Raw genomic sequence first — 15039 nt, forward strand, 5'->3', positions numbered from 1 at the left:
GAGAATAAGAAGAAGTTGGACCAGAGAATAGACCAGACACGAGTGAACCTAGGGCGAGCTTTTGCGGAATGGCGTCAAGTAAGGGAATCCGAAGACTTCAAAACGGACGCCGACTTTGCTTTGTTGCTGTTGAAATTGTAAGTAGCCTACCCTTGGGTGTACTTCGTCTTTGTAATGTGGTTTGATAGTCTGTTAAACAATGTGTTGACGCGACCGTTTTATTGTGAGCCCTGTATGTGTTTAGCTTGGTTTCTTGATGGCTAGCTCGCTAGCTAGTGGGGGTTTAGCGTAGCAGTCACTTGCTACCAAACATATTGTCAGTGTTAAAAGAATTGCTGCATCTGGACACAAAACTGAGATCGCATAGTAGCCTATAAATTTACTTTTTCTGATTTTACATGAAATAAGAATAGCTCAGAAGACTACCCATAGTGCATATTAAAAAATGGACTTGCTGTTTTAAAAGCATTTATTTTAATCAGTGGTATCTGTGTCTGATGCTTGTGTGGTGTGACTGAGTTTTGGCAAACATACCGAACAGTACATCACTGAGGACAGTGCTTTTAAAGGCTTCCTTGAAGCCTTTCCCTGCCCAGTTGAAGCGACACGCCAGGTTATTTGTTAGGCCACTCTGCAACATCCTTCTTACGGCCTCTTTTTGCAGTGTGCCCTCCAATTAGACTGAATGTTAAAGGTCCCATGACATGAAAATCTCACTTTGTGAGGTTTTCTAACACAAATATGAGTTCCCCTAGCCTGCCTATGGTCCCCCAGTGGCTAAAACTTGCGTTTGGTGTAAAACTAGCACTAGCTGTTCTGCTCGCCTTTGAAAAAGCGGAGGCTCAAGCGCGCTGATTTGGAATGTCTGTTCTCATGACGTCATCATGAATCTCAGCTCCTCCCCTTACTCTGCCTGGCCCGCCCAGAGATGTTGGCCCGCCAATGAGACTCGACCGTGCGAGCGCCACATGTGTGTGTGTGTGAATACACACACTGTACGCAAGTGTTTCTTGTCGGTTCTTTGATGTGTCTTGTATTTCCACAACGAGACTGTCGTGGGGGTTATCTGAGCCATGGTTGAGAAGGAATTGGGGGAAAGGAACTTTGGTTTGACTCGCTGAAGTAGCCTACATGAACTGCGACATGCCGCCGGTTGCCGCGAGGCACCATCGCCCGGCAGCGGGCAGCCAGCAGCAGGCAGCGCGCGGTTCAGTCGACTTCAGGTTGATGTGAAAGTGGAAGAACCAGAGACGTCGCAGAACCCGACAAAGTCGTTTGTGCAGGGCCGTAGCACCAAATCCTGGGCCCCTATACTATAGGTACTACGTTGACGGGGGCATGGAGCGATTGTTGATGGGGGGGGGGGGGGGGGTATGGAGCGATTGTTGACGGGGGGGGGGGACATGACCGATAAGTATTTTTTTTTTTTTTTCATGGGCTCCCCCCCTCTGCCGTGGGCCCCCCCACAACTGTCCCCTTTGTCCCCGCAGTCCGTCGGCCCTGCGTTTGTGATTCATAATATCGTCTGGACTGGCGCACACAATCTGTTATATGATATAGATATCTATGTATTATATGATATTATTTAGATATAGAGCTCCAGGACTGTAACGCAAGTGGTGTACACTTCCTTGTTATTTGGATAACCGTTCTGCTCTTGGTGTGATGGCGCATAACACGTCGGACTCTCGTCTCTGGTATTTCTACAACGAGACTCGTATTGGGGGTTATCTCAGCCAAGATTGAGAATGAATTGGGGGGAAGGAACTTTGGCTTTGACGTGGTTCAAGAACATGAACCACGACAAGGAGGAGAAAGGGATCTTTGCCGGGCAGCGCTTATGCACCTCCGCCTCCGGCGGTGGTCCCTCAGCGGGGCTCAAGCGGGAGACATTCGCCGCCAACAATCCCTTTCTCCTCCATGCGCCATCACACCAACAGCAGAACGGTTATCCAAATAACAAGGAAGTGTACAACACTTGCGTTACAGTCCTGGAGCTCTATATCTAAATAATATCATATAATACATAGATATCTATATCATATAACATATTGTGTGCGCCTCCAGACGATATTATGAATCACAAACGACTTTGTCGGTTTCTGCGACGTCTCTGGTTCTTCCACTTTCACATCAACCTGAAGTCGACTGAACCGCGCGCTGCCTGCTGCCGGCTGCCCGCTGCCGGGCGATGGTGCCTCGCGGCAACCGGCGGCATGTCGCAGTTCATGTACTTCAGCGAGTCAAACCTAAGTTCCTTTCCCCCAATTCCTTCTCAACCATGGCTCAGATAACCCCCACGACAGTCTCGTTGTGGAAATACAAGACACGTCAAAGAACCGACAAGAAACACTTGCGTTACAGTGTGTGTATTCACATTGATGTGGACGTTGAAGAACCAGGAACGTCGGAGAATCCAACGCGGTCGTTTGAGATTCATAATATCGGCTCACACAGCTTTTGGCCGTGATAATATATATTATATGATATAGATATCTGTGTAGGCTAGATGATAATATTTAGATATAGAGCTCCAGGACTCCCGTGTGTTCTAGAATATTTACAGAACACGGCTAAAGGCTGAGTGCGCCTCGCCATTGCGATACATCCACTGTAAACAGAGCGCACGGTACCGTGGCTGCAAGCTGCTCAGGGCCACACCCCCACCCTCCTCCTTGACACGCCCACCGAAACAGCGCATTTGGGGGAAGCTCAATGTGCGACTGGCTCGGAGTGGCTGTAACTCTGCACCGCGGCTGAATTTCGGGAACGTCTTTGAATACTGTGTTAGTTGCCCACTAATACCTATATTAAAGAATACATAAAATAGCATGTCATGGGACCTTTAAGATCTGACAAGACATAATAAACCAACAAACAAACAAGTGAAACATTGATAATTGTAACATGTATAATTACAATATCTCCCAAAAGTGAATAGGCCTACACCCCTCCCATTTTTGCAAATATTTTATTGTATCTTTTCATAGGATAACCCTTGGCATGAAACTTTATTATAACTTAAACTAGTCATTATACGTATTGTAGAGAACTATAGATTTATTGTCCTCAGAATATGACTAAAAACACATCCATTAACAACTAAACAGCTGGCCACATAACTGAGTACACTTAATTATGAACATGACCATTGCGCCCATAGTGACAATAAATCTATCGTAATCTACAAACTCTACACTGAGTTCTTTAAGTTACATCAAAGTTTCATGTCTATGGAGTTATCCCATGAGAAGATACAATAAAACATTTGAAAAAATGGCATAGGGTTTTGTGAGATACTGTATGTACCAATTTAGGTTAGGTGAACTCCTCACTGTTTCACATAATGAGTAATGTGTTAATTTTGTTTTGAAAGATAATTCCTACAAATACTGGGTGATGTAGTGGATGGCTGGAAAAAAGAGGTATGGTTTTATTCATTTACACATATACTTTGACTAGCTTTTGGGTAGTGCAGATTTGTACCTACCATCTTTGGTTTTTCGCAGGGGGTTTCTCTCATAACAGCCTCTGCTAATTGAAAAGCGTCCTAAGCGCCCTCACTTCACTCCCCAGGTTGGTAATTTCCGCTTTCATCAATGTATTTTCTTCCAGTACTTTGGAAAGCAGCTCCACGACTTTAGATATTCCCATATCTGTTCATGTAAGTTACTTATTAGAAATGTTTTCTGGGGTTTGGTGTACTTTGGTGTACTTTCCCATTTCATCTTAATTATAATGTGTATGATAATGATGAAAAAATGGTTAGAATGTTTGTCTCCTCGACTTAACATGCAATAGCTGGTGGCTTGGTTGGACTGTATCTATATTTAAAAGTCATTGATTAGTGTCAAGTGTCAAGTATTTTTTTCAAAGTAGTGTATTTAAGGAAGAGTTTGTAAGATTTACCTTGTAAGAAATTAATATAAATACATTTTCAATAAATACATGTTGAAATTAGGTGTTCTACTGACGCTTACCTAGATGTAGTAGCTCAAGTCTCTGGCTGCCATTTGATTGAGCTGGAATACAAAAATAATAATTTCATGTAATTGTGTGTAAGTTACAATATTTTAAGTTTTACTTGTTCAACCATCAGTTAGCCTCATATCGAGGAAGTTCGGCTTGGTCCTGGGATGCCAACAACAGAGGTGTGTGTGTGTGTGTGTGTGTGTGTGTGTGTGTGTGTGTGTGTGTGTGTGTGTGTGTGTGTGTGTGTGTGTGTGTGGTGTATTCTTTACTGCACAAGAGGAATGGCTTTGTATGCAGTTGGGTAGTCCTTCAACCATTCAGACCAACAATGAAATGTGTCAAAAAACGTGTTGGTGAAGCAATGATCAACGGGGCAGATGGGGAAAACTATGTATGAGGAACAATTATTGATAAGTAAAATTACCTCTTTGGGTGGTCGATGGCCCAAATAGCCACTCACTATTGATGTCTGAAAAAATTAAACACTTCAAAACTGAATAAGAGAGCCAAATGGTATTTCTAACATTTGTGTTAAACATGCTGTTGTTTCAAATGGTGCTTCAAAGTACCATTTGTACTGGCATTAACCAGTAAACACATACAACATATTTTTTAGCCCCTCCTACCTGGCCCTACATCTACAGATTGTCGGGCTGTTTTCCTTAGGGGGGGTGGTGCCTCGTCATCAGTGTCCACACCTTGAAGCATAGTAAGCGCCAGTTTAATTTCAGACTAAATGGGCAGTCAAACAGCCGTTTCTGAAATATTTATATTTTAATTTCTAAAATGTTTCATTGCTGTTCAGTTTAACTCTAAAGGTCTGCACCTTCAAAAAAGTGTTGCGGCGGGCCCCTAGTGGTCTGGACTCTTCCAGCTGGCTCCTGCAGGTAGCGTGAGTTTGGCCTTTGGAACAAAGCAAGGACAGTCATGGCAGTCAGTGGGTAACACCAGAAATATTAAAGGTTGGGTAGGTGATTTGCGAAACGCCAGCAGATTTTGAAAATACACAACTCAAATGGTCCTACCCCCTCTCCTTCAACGCTGACTCTGACTCCACCCATTCCAAGTACCTGGACGCGCAATCATGCACGAGCGCGAACAGAGATGCGCGAGAGCGAGCCAGGCTAGCGTAGGTTTTCGTTTAACAACATGGCACTACATTCAGCTGTAAGTTGCACCCAGTACCGCGGGAAGTAGGAGTGCTGGGGGTGCTGCAACACCCCCTGTCCGAGGCCCTGTCTTATCACAGAAAACGATCATTTCTAAAAACTCCGGCCAAAGTGGAGATTTCTGAAAACGCCGGTTATGTGTTGTCGTGTCAACGGGGAGATACGGGATTTTAGGTTCTGAAGCGTCACATTATGCACCAGGAAATGCTTAACGTCATGTGAGCGCCCGCTGTACCGTATTGGTCCGAATATAACCACAAACCCCATTGTAAGACGACCTATATTTGGAAAAAAGATTTGAAGACCAGATCCGTTTTTTATGAATAAATAAATTGTATTCATTGAAATAATATACGAAAATAAAAAGGCATCGAATAAAACACTGCATTGCCACTAAACAGTAGTGCAAATAGGCCGTACTGATGTGTACACCAAAGACTATTCCTGACACTCCTCTGCCCCGCTGTGTTCGCTCTGGCTGTGGTCGCTCCGAACTGTTTCGGCCCGTGGCAAAGCGAGTCATCCTCGCTGCTGTCCAAGGCATTTTGAGACGCAGCATTTATTTAATGCTCATATGACCTAGTGCTGAAAAAAGGTTATATGAAAAAGTGTGAGGGTAGCGGTGGTGCGCTAAACTTGTTCTGTGAGCAGCTGGATGTGAACGATCGATTTTCAACTGTCCGCGCATGCACTGGTGTAATTGAGCTGCGCTGCTATACATCTTTTTTTATCAATGTAACGAGTTGCGAGTCTAGTGCAGGCTGAGTTTTTTTTTTCCCAGCACCCCCTGCTGAGAATACGTTCTCGCTGCAATGGTTGGACCAGATGTTATAAACATTAAACGGTCACATAAATCATTACTATTTTTAGAAAAATTATGTTTGTTTCATATAATTGTATTGGAAGTCCTGGTTTTCACTAGGGTTGCCGCGGTGTGGACATTTTCACACCGAGTAATACACTCGTCTCCACACCGGTATTACCGAGTATAAACGGTATAAACTTTGAAACTAGGTCAACCGCCACACAAGCATCGGTTTTTAGACCCTTCTCGTCCTTCAGTTGCCGCCAACGTTCGAAAGCAGCGCCTAGGATTATTCTTGATTTCAGTTTTTCTCTTTCAGCGTTTTTATTATCAATTACTCTCTGAAAAAGAGTTTTCCTTCTCTTTGCTGGTGGTGGTGGTGGTGGTGGGGATGGTGGCGTCTTGTCTGCCATGGAAATTGTCTTCTACTGCTAGGTCCAAATGTGGATTAACTAGTTCCAGTAGCTACCGCCAGGATAACAACAAACAGGAGCTTGCTCTGGGTCACGAGCTCTGGGTCACGAGTACTGCACGAAGGGGTCGCGCGCGGGGCGCGGGGGAGGGGGAGTGCAGTACGACCGTTTGATTGACGTACTTACTGTCCAATGCAACTCGGTGGCAATGGAAATGATTGGCTGGAGTTTTTCGAGCCCTGCCCGTTTCCACAGATGATTGACTTGTTTAATTTTCATGCCAGTACTTCTAACTCAGTGGCTGTAAGCGGGTTATGATAAGGATTTCAAGTAATTTTGCAAAAATGGCCAAAAAAGCAAATCACCTATACAACCTTTAACAGAGAACATATACATTTATGCATTTAGCAGATGCTTTGAGCTGAAGCGATTTACAAGAGGACTAACATTTAAGCTACAACACTATTTAAAACCTTGCTAAGAGTGCCAAAAAGTGTCACTAGTCACCCGAACACTGTCTGAAGTTTAAGTGCAATAGAAAGATGGAAGAGAGTGCATTGAAAGTTAAAAGTGTTAGGACAAGAGTCATTCTAGGAAGAGCTGAGTTTTCAGGAGCTTTTCGAAGGTAGTGAGGGATGATAAGTTGCCTGTGGATGGTTTCAGAGAACTGCCTGCTATTAGCAGCCACTTTGTCAGTAAAGAATGAAGCATAAGGGTCTGCTGTGAGGTTTGTAGCAAGAGGGGAAAGGTTTAGTAGATATTTGAAAGTAGAGAACAGTTTCCGGGTGTCAGTTGTATTGTGAATCTTGTCATTGTAACAAGACCTTTTCGCTGCTGTGACATTGTAAGCAAAAGATGATAATAGTTACTGGTATTCCGTTAAATCTGATAGGTTGTTAGTTTTATTGCCATTCTCTCTCAGCAGCCCATGAGGTTAGAGCGCATCGATTGAAGGGAGCAGTGGCGATTTTAGCCTGAAATTTCTGATGGGGCAAATTGATATGACGTCATATTACGTCAGAAAAATAGAGGTAGCTGATTATTATAACAGTAGGCCTACGTATATAGACCAGTCAGGTATACTATGGGCTGCATTTTGAGTGCCAGCAGGGGGCAGACATCCTATATAAATACATTTCACATGCTTTAGCGCTCAGTACGACACAAAGATGTTGCCTATAATAATAATAATAAAAATTATAATAATAATATTGCATTATATTTTAAACGCAAACGTTCCAAAGAATCTCAGAGCGCCAACATGGTACGCACTATAATATAGTGTAACGACCTCGCCGGTGACATAATCATGTCGAGTCATTAGTAGTTGAAGGTAGTTTTAATGAACCAAAAACCAGGTCACTGAAACCCGTAACGTTGTAACAACATTGTCAACATTGTCACCAACAGCTGAAAACCGGACCAAAACAAACCCCGGTTACCCCGGCAACCCCCAACACGGTCTCACTCGCGTGCAGGCCCCCACCCTCAGGTTCTTCCAAGCCCTCCCCCAGCTGACCTAATGATTCGCCCCCACGCTGAATGACAAGAAGAACATTACAATACATGCACATAGAACAACTGGCATAACGGACAACGAAATATAATGTAACACATAACACACAAACTATGTAACTGTCCCATGGTCGCTACAATAGCATTGATTAAAGTAAAACAATTAGACAGACACATAGATTCAATAACTTCAATAATTTATTAAACAAAAAAGACGATCTCCTTCAGCTCCAAAAAAAAAAAAAGGTTTTGACTCACCAATGCCGATCACTTAAAAAGGAAGTTGGCTCGACGGTTCTTTGCTTGAGCAAACCTCTCGATTACTTTGTCGTTAAAATCCATCAGTCCATTAATGAAGGTTTTTTCAATAGAAAGCATGGAGAGGGCGTTCAGTCTCTTCTGTCCATCGTGTTCCTAGTGAAAGTCTTTATCCTTTTCAGCGTTGAAAAGTTCCTCTCAGACTCCGCAGACGTCATGGGGGTTGTGATGATGATGCTGAGTAGAGTGCAGGTTTCAGACAAGGCCTCTTGCAGGTTGTTGTCCGTGAATGGCTTTGAACAGCCACAGTGCAGATTTCCCAGTCCACCAGTTGTGCGGCAATAAGATGGTCACTCTGTGAGAACCGGTCTTCCACTTGCGCAATCATCGTATCACAGGCCTCCTTCATCACGGCAGGCGTATTTGTTTTCCTGCGCTTTGATGTGCCCGGCTCCTCACTGGCTTGGTTACCAATCTCATCTGCTTTCTCTCTGATTTCTTTCACGTGCACTTTGAAATTCTCCACTGCACGATTCACCCCAGATGCGTCAATCTCTCTTTTCTGTAGTATGCCATACAAAACAACCACTTCTGGCATAACTCTGGCAAAGAACTCCAGCAGCTGGAGAAACGTACGATCCCGCAGGTGAATGGAGAGGCCGAATGCCTCGCTGATGGACACCTTGTCCCATCCTGGTTTAGTGCGAATGTTATCCAGACACTCCAGTATATCTTCGCGAGTTTCCCATACCACATTCACGGTCCTGCTTTTAAAATTCCATCGGGTGCCGGGTGGCAGCGGGATCCGCCTGTCCGATGTCTCTGCCAGAGCCGCCGTTCGTTTCGGTGAGGTGGAGAAGAACGTGGCAAATCCAGACAGATCAGCAAAGAACACCTTCAGCTCACTGATCCTGGATGCACATACTTGCTGCAGAGTTAGGTTCAGCTGGTGTGCGTAGCAATGTACAAATATTGCGTTTTTTGTAGCTTTCCTTAATAAGTACTTGCACGCCGCCTACACTGCCACGCATAACCGCTGCCCCGTCATAGGTTTGGGCTATGAGCTTGTCATTCAGTCCCAGTGGGTCGAGGACATGTTTCATAGCAGTAGAAAGGCCAATGGCAGTTTTGTCCTTCACTTCAATGAACTCAAGAAACCGCTCTGTGACGCTGCTGTCCACCATGTATCTCAGGACTATGACCATTTGCGATTTGCATGAGGCATCAGTGGTCTCATCCGCCTGGACAGCTACAAACTGGGTGTCCCGCAAATGCTTGGCCACCTCACACCTGTAGACCTCAAACATGCAATCCAGGAGTTCGTTCTGAATGGTGCTTGATGTCCCCTTGAACGTAGGCTCCGAATCGTAGTGACGTCTCAGCCTGGTGTCGCCCTCGCACATCGTTTAAAAAATGTACCTAAAAATGCCTGGGTTTACAGAGTCGGCCGACTCATCGTGACCACGCAGACCCAGTTCACACTTCCCACACAGCTTTAGGCACGATATCAGTCTCCCCAGTACATATCGGTTTTCCTCCGCCTGCTTGTTGTGCTCTAAAATGCTCCGCTGATAAGCACTGTCCAGCTGTGCCATGATGTTGACCCGTCCCAATAGTCCCAATTTCATGGCGCAATTGATATGAGCTTTGCTACTTTCATGCTTTACCGTTCTTGTGGTATTTCCAAAAAGAAGGCATGGAAAGCAAAACAGTGCTCTTTTTGTTGTGCTCGCAGTTAGCCATGTCTTTCTTTCAAACCACTCCATCTTGAGATTTCGGTTGGTTTTCTCACCAGGCTGGTTCAGAATGAAGTCGTCTGGTCTGTGTGGTCCCAAACGTTTTATTTCTAATTTTTCTTCCGGCGGCAATGTGCTGAATTGCACCCTCAGCAAATAATCTACGTTATTCATTGTTATTCATTCATTAAAAAACTACCGATAGCGAACTCTTCTGTAAATCTCCTGTAACTCCTGATCTCACTCTCACTGTATTTCTTTTTTGCTTAGTCTCAGGGTAGAGTTTTCGCGGGTTTCGCATTATCCAAGTCTACATTACGTAGAATACGTAGATTACGCAGTTAACGTCTAGGGGCAAATTTGAAATTGCCCCTAGCCTCAATGTTAACTTTGGCCGGTGGTGGTTCGCGCTCATTGCTGTTTCTATGGTAACGGTGGGGCAGCGTGGGTCTTTGCCCCTCCGGAAACAGGAAACGTAAATATAGACAACGTTCATTCAAGCAAGCACACAGGCAGTAGAACACACGAATCAAATTACTCCAAAACAAGGCTATAATGCTTGTGAGTCAAGTTTATTCACACAAATATGTACGCTACTTTGCATATAAAAATATATATATAGTTTGCCACGAAGTAGAATGGATTGCGCCTTCTGCTCAACAGCGCCATCTCGTGGGTCTGGTGGGGCACTGCCCCACCTGCCCCTAATGTAGAAACGCCACTGGAAGGGAGTCGTTTATCCAAGGAAGGGGCTTAGAGGGTTGGGAGGGTCTGATGGATAGCGGGAATGTGTGGCCCCATTCACCTCTGGAGAGGAGAACATTTTTTGTTTTTTACCTTCTTTTCCTTCTGATAGGGTCTTGTCTGATGTTAAGCACTGTAAGGACTTTTTCAGGTAGTCCTTTGCCTTAACATATGTTGCTGAAAGGGAATGGCATGCATTAGTGAAATTGAGCAAGTTGAATCTTATAGAAACGTTTTCATATGCAGCATTTTTCCTTACCACAGCTAACCAAGACCCTCACGTCACCGTGCACGTCCCACGCTGCACCTGGAGGAAGGTGGTGCGCGACTGCCTTCTGGAGGCGGATATGATCATAAGAACTAGGAGGCCAGAAACAATTCCATGACTCCCCTGCCTCCTCCAACCAGCTGCTTGGCACTATGGTAGTGCTCCTATCTTTGAATTCGACGACCTTCCACACCTGTGCCATCTGTCAATGAGGTGAATGAAAGAAAATAAAAAATCGCTGTGTTTTGAGTGTGAAAAATAAGCTGTAGAAATATATTTGGCCTATATATCAGTCGTTGTTGTTATATATAACATAGTGTGTATGTTGCAAGATCAACAGTGATCACAGTTGATCAGTCTCAGAAATATTTGGCCTGTTAAGCCCTTTGAGACTGTAATGGTGATTAAGGGCTATACAAATACAATTTAATTGAAAATTGAATCACTATCATAAGTGGTGAGAGAACTGCATACACCAGCTTAACTTGTGTGAAGACGTACTCTGAAACCTGTCGTCTCTAACTACTATCTAAGCCTAACTATCTACAACCTAACTATCTTCAAAGGCTTGCCGGGCTCGAGGCAAATGCCCCCTCCCCAGAATTAGCTTCACAAAGACAAAAAAAATAGAAAGAAAAAAAAAAGCAGAGTATACAATGCTACTCAGCTGAAGCACTCTAACTACTCAGATCATTCACAGCTGATTTACAGCAGTTTGTCACCACTCAGATATATATTTTTTTGGCTATTCGTTCATCAATTCGATTTTAGGACTGGTGTATTTTATATAAAGAAAAGTTCAATAACAAAAAATCTTTTTTTTCTTTCTTTTTTGGATTGCAGAAGACAAGGAATTAGGATTGGTGAAGAAGAGGGATGGCAACATAATGGTCTTGGTCTGGAAAAAGCACACATTTTCTGCTGACATCCCCAAGGAGCTCAACCTCAAGATCATCTACCAACGTATGGACCTGAAAACAGCCTATTCGAGGAGGGGCAGGGATATGTGAAATGGGATTCCTTGTACCCAAATCGTCTGTAGATGATGAAGACTGACCAGAGGATAGCACAATGTTTTGGACCAGTCCAATATCCTGTCCTACTGCTATGCAGTTGTTCCCAGTCCTTTGTTGAAAATCTGTTGTTGCTACCTTTCTGTACTGTTTGGCAGTACTGAATTGCAGAGGCAAAGGACCATCCTGGTGTATGTCGTACAAAAGGGGTTGCTTACTTGGAGGTGGAGTAACAGTTTGATGCACCTCTGACAGTCTCTAGACTACATGTTGTAATGGTAGTTGAGGCTTTCGCAACATTTCAGATGGAAACTGGGTTACCATCTGAACAATGCCAGTAAGGGGACTAGGTCGCAGGTGGTGATCTGTGTCTGACATTAAAGCAAAGTCTTCGTCTGATCTAAGCCTGGCATTTATTTCAGGATATGTCATTTTATTTTGCCACACGCCAACTTGATTGCACTTGTCACACCCCAGAGTAGCCATTGTGGGACTTCATCTGTTTGACAAAAGCACGTGCTGGAGCATCACAAATGAAGGAGCACACCATCACCTTTAGAGGTTTACCTCTGAAGGTCACTCCATTCCTCAGTAGCTGGGTAAGGTCATTGACAAATTCTTTGAGGTAGTCATACACACTAGATGGTTTTCCAGTTCCACAAAACAAACCAATAATAAAAGCGTTTTTTTGTGTAATCACAATCAAGCATCGCCAGAATTGGCCAAAACTGAACTTTTGAACTCTTAGAAATGGGTAAACCGTCGATGTTGAATTGTAACCGAATTGTCTGAAGGCAGCTATAGGCAAATGGATTGAATTCAATTTTGATAAAATTCCCTTAGCCAATCCAAAATGGTGATATTCACCACCACCTAATGCATGCACAGCTATTTTCTTTTGAGTGCCAAGAAGTGTCCTGGCATCTTTAGGCAGCTCAGAGTGGTGTACTCTCAATATTGACAGAAGAGCGGTAACTGCAACAAGAGTAATGCCAAAAGTTGATGCCCATTGCATTAGTTTTAGCTTGTAAACTCATTTCCTCAGGCTCACTTTCATCAGAGCTGGATAACCCACTAAAATCCTCTCTTTCACTGGCATCACTGTCTGTAGTGTTTTGGCAAGGACTGTTCTCGAATTCTGAAGTTGTCCCACACAGTGCTAGATCTGGTAAGCTAGGGGGGGCATTTTCAGCCTGATTAAATGTAATTGCTGCAAAATCTCGTTCTCTGTCTCCCTTGCTTTGGACACGACTCGCCTCCTTTTACTCCAATAAGAGGCCATCTCTGTGTGTATCGGATACAATTATGAAATGCAAGTTTGATACCTTTTCTGCCGTGAGCTTTGAATGGTCTTCAGTGTCCCATAAATATGCAAATGAAGAAGAAAAAAAACACAAAGTTAGTTTTGATGGCATAGTGTGACAACAATGAATAGTTGCATTTAACCCTTTCACATGCAAGTGAAGAATCCCCCTTCTAATAATGTATAGCCTATTAAGGACCTATTTCAGGATAAATATACAAATACATTCACTTTGAAGTGTAGAAGGTCCTACAGGCAGCTGTAAAAAAACTAAGATATACTATTTATGAGATGGCTTGCAGTGTGCTTATCTGACAGGATTAAAACCGTGCATTCTGTGTGAATGTGTATTTGAATGTTAACATTTAATAACATTTCGTTTTTAGTTATGTAATAATTTGAAATGGTATTGCCCAAGTCCCTTCAAGTTGAAAAAGCACATGCATTCTTATTATGGCCACACCTGACGTACTAAATCAACTGCGATCAGATTGGTTAAAAAAATAGAGGCTGCGTGTGATTTCAGTTCCGGTTCAATGCATTTGTAATGAGGGGGCACACTTCTGTGCTGTGTGCACATTAGTCGTCGTTGCCAGCAGGCTGCACCCGACAGCCAATGAATTTACATGTGGCATAGCAAGGTAAGCAGCAGAATTGTTTCCCAATTAAGCGTAATTTAGAAATGGAGTTGTAGTATTATGGTTTCATGAAAGCAAGGACAGCACTCAGTTGCTTTCGAAACTTTGAATCGCCAACAACGGACGTTTCGGGCCGCGCGCCCTTCAGCGTGTAATGGCTTCTTCACGGCCATTACACGCTGAAAAAGGGAAACGTCCGTTGTTGGCGATTAAAAGTTGTGAATGCAACAGTGCTGTCCTTTCTTTCAGGAAATAATATTACGATACGTTGGATTCAGCACGCAGTTAAGTTATATAAAGACAGTCTAGTTAGTGTGAGCGCGTTACTTCATATATTAGATTTTTTTCTTGCCCTTGTGGAGGCTTGGGTGAAGGGGGTCATTAATATTTGGTTTTATTTAGTATTATGGTACAATATGTAGATGGGCCGACGTGTCCACGGGTCGATTTCCCGTAGTAAATTTATCATTTTAATGATTTGGATTTCCCCGCGACGGTTTCGCGGGATTTAGCTGCTAGAGGTGGAAAGTAACGAATTACTATTACTCACGTTACTGTAATTGAGTAGCTTTTTTTGTGTACTTGTACTTTTTTAACTACTTTTTAAAATGTGTAATTTTACTTTTACTTAAGTACATTTTCTTTGGAGTAATGTACTTCGGTACATTTTACAGCACAAGCGTTACTGAGTAAAAAAAAATCTCACTGAAACTGGTAATGAATTATGGGATGTAATAAACTGAACGTTGAGCCCCTGCGCGCCGGCAGCTCTAGAATTCTAGCCTAGAACCTAGTTCTTTTATAAAGAGTGTTGGCGCGTACGACCTGTCTCTCACTCAAACGATGATGGCTGACATGGAGGCAGACGATGGAGATTCACCTGCTACTTCAGAGGAGACCAACACGAGCCGTTCATCCTCTAACCTAGTGCACCCCTGGCCCTATCTTGAAAACATGTTCAGCTTCGTGGAGAAACGTGGAGAAAGCTATATCATGCAATGTAAACTATGTGTGCCGAAGAAGTCCAACATATCAGCTTACAAGAATTCGACATCGAATCTCCGAAAGCACGTTGAGGTAAGTCATGTTTCTCGTGCCTTTCCAGGTTTTAAACTGAAACAAGCTATCCATATCCCGAAAACTGTGTATGGTACTGCTAATACTGTAATACAATATTGAAGTGGCAACCTGTTGGCACTGTGACG

The 15039-nt window shown here is 43.5% G+C and overlaps 2 long non-coding RNA genes across 2 annotated transcripts; one reads left to right on the plus strand and one right to left on the minus strand.

The window, feature by feature from the left end:
- Positions 1 to 3788: 3788 nt before the first annotated feature.
- LOC115559480 (uncharacterized) lies at positions 3789 to 13468 on the minus strand. The gene is made up of 7 exons (XR_003979589.1): positions 13219 to 13468; positions 10872 to 11082; positions 4799 to 4875; positions 4599 to 4670; positions 4397 to 4441; positions 3981 to 4022; positions 3789 to 3824 (listed from the first exon to the last, which is right to left on the minus strand). It is a non-coding gene; the product is annotated as an uncharacterized LOC115559480 (long non-coding RNA).
- Positions 4595 to 12292, plus strand: LOC115559481 (uncharacterized). The gene is made up of 3 exons (XR_003979590.1): positions 4595 to 4681; positions 10877 to 11093; positions 11724 to 12292. It is a non-coding gene; the product is annotated as an uncharacterized LOC115559481 (long non-coding RNA).
- Positions 13469 to 15039: the final 1571 nt, after the last annotated feature.

The sequence above is a fragment of the Gadus morhua genome, chromosome 15 (genome assembly GCF_902167405.1).
Source record: "Gadus morhua chromosome 15, gadMor3.0, whole genome shotgun sequence".
Classification (NCBI taxonomy): domain Eukaryota; kingdom Metazoa; phylum Chordata; class Actinopteri; order Gadiformes; family Gadidae; genus Gadus; species Gadus morhua.